Raw genomic sequence first — 2652 nt, 5'->3', positions numbered from 1 at the left:
GTTCATTCATATTTGACTAAACCTCTGTCTTTCCTATAATCCTCTATCCAGATCTCTCATTCTAAAACCCCTTATCCCTGAGTGCAGCTAAACTTTAATAATGACAGATTCCATTTGCCCTTTAATTTAGATCACAGTCACACCTTTATGGCTTGTCACACCATTTCCTTATCTGTTACTGTAAGGACCTGAACAATGGCATCCTAATAATTATAGCATCACTGTACACGCTGTTCTCTTCATACCTGTGTCAAAGCTAGTATGTCTTTAAACGTTGCTTTTGAAAGCTTATATATTCACAGAGCAAGACCAGCAGTCTGGATGCCAATGGGGTTGTTGAGACCATGGCAAGAGTCACCCATGATGATGTTAGTATAGAAGCTTGCAGAAAGAATATTAAGGAAAACTCAGTGGATAGTGGCATTGATAATTACAGTGGTCCTAGGAATCATTGAATTAACCATTTTTGTTATCACAGCTAGAGTTGCTCTTTATAAAGAAGTTCAAACTGCTGAATTTGTTAAAGATTGGAATATGCATTCTCATGAAGTTTGCATGCAACGAAGTGAGAGAGAAAAATAGTTGATGCAATAGCCAAATTGAGAGAAGCTGGGATACTCATCAGAGATCACTTAGAATTCCCGAGAGAACAAATGAAATGTGATTGGAATGTCGTCACTTCTTATTGTACTATGCCTTTTAGACAGCAAATATGATTGGGAAAAGGTTAAAATGCATTTGTTAGGTCATCCTAACTCTTCTCAAATGATTTATGATTTGCAGCAAGAAGTTATAGAAACATTTTCTAAGAAACTGCCTGAAATAACAGGGATGGATGTTATAGAACATCTTGCACACATTATAGCTTCATTTAATCTCACCACTTTGATAAGGTTCTTACTCTTGTGATTTTTTTTTTATAATTCTCTTTGTGGTGATAATTTTACTGGCTTTGAAATGCATGCTGATTTATTTGCATAAAACTGTGAGACAACTAGATAAACAAAAAAACATATTTACTGTATAACTTCATAATTCTCCAGCAATAATTGCTATCCCTAGTAAATCCACTAAAAACAAAAGGCGGGAGATGTAGTGATCTATGTAGTAGAGCCTTTGTGTCTGGCTTTAAGTGAAGTGTTTAAGCAAAGCCTTTGCTATTGTTGGGTCAATTGGTAGAGCTAAGGAATTGCTTTGAGACTGTTTGAACCTTGAAAAATATTGTCTCTGTAGAAAATCTGCACTGGGTGCTATGTCAGAGCTTGCAGCTGCACAAACCTTCATCCTAAGACACTCCTGGCAACCCAGGAGTTCTTACATTTGATTATGGCTAGCCATGGCCAAAAGGACTGAGATTGGTGTGGGCTGTTCCCTCTCCTGAGCAGCAAGGGCAAGATACCTTTGGTAGCTGGAATCTTTCCCAGCCCCAATTAACCTTGTAGAATGTTTCAAAAAGTAACTGGAGTGAGCTATCTGGCTATCAATCTTTTTCAAGAAGGCTGAATCCCTCTGCTCCTTTGGAAAATGAAGGCTTAGAATCTTGGTGGGCTTCTCTCTCTATTGTGGTACCTATGACTGACATCAACCAATAGGATCTCTCATTGGTCTGGAACACAAGAGGTAGGCTAGGCTGGCTGGCCAGCGAGCCCCAGAGATCCACCTGTCTCCATCAACCCCAGTGCTGAGATTATAAGCATATACCTGGCGTGTGTGCTTGTGCGTGCATGCATGTGTGTGTGTGTGTGTGTGTGTGTGTCTGTGTGTCTGTCTGTATGTCTGTATGTGTGTCTCTGTGTGTTTTTTAGGCATTGAACACTCATTCTTTGCCTCCTGCGTCATATTCTCAGCCCTATAACATTCCTTTTTATTGATAGAACAGATCTTCACACTGTACATGGATACCCAATAAGTAATTAAAACAATGTCTTATTGGTGTAACATAGGGTAAAGTTCTTTTTTTTTCCTTTTATAAAACTACTGGCAGGGATTGCTGACATGATGTCCTAGAAAGATCCTAAGTTACTCCAGGGTAATTTCTGGGAATTAAATGCCAACTCAGGAATACTCAATTTCAGAATTTTATAACAATATAACAACACGCGACTATCATTTAGAGAAGTTATGCCAACTTTGATCCCATTATCTCTGTAGCAGTGATTTTTATGTCTGAAGGTTTTGGATGGGAAGACTCTAGGAACAGAGAACAGGGTTCTAATAGGACCTCGAATAGTACCAAAGAGAGGGTGGAATATTCCTTTAGCATTTCTGATTTTGGGGATGAGAAATATGAACTTGAAGCTAAAATACACCTTGGGGCTGTTAGCCTATGGATAGTATCAGGACTGACCACCCTTCATGTACTTGCCCGGCACACCTATCAATAGCCCAGTGGTTCAACCCTGCAGAGTCTTAAAGGCTCCACAGAACAGAAGGCTGGAGCACATTGCTAGAGACCTGTCCAGCCATCTAGTCTTTTTTTTTAAAAATTTTTAATATTTTTTATTACGTATTTTCCTCAATTACATTTCCAATGCTATCCCAAAAGTCCCCCATAGTGCCCCCCACTTCCCTACCCACCCATTCCCATTCTTTTGGCCCTGGCATTCCCCTATATTGGGGCATATAAAGTTTGCAAGTCCAATGGGCCTCTCT

The sequence above is a fragment of the Mus caroli genome, chromosome 3, assembly GCF_900094665.2.
Source record: "Mus caroli chromosome 3, CAROLI_EIJ_v1.1, whole genome shotgun sequence".
NCBI classification, from domain to species: domain Eukaryota; kingdom Metazoa; phylum Chordata; class Mammalia; order Rodentia; family Muridae; genus Mus; species Mus caroli.
Note: the sequence above shows the minus strand (reverse complement) of the source record.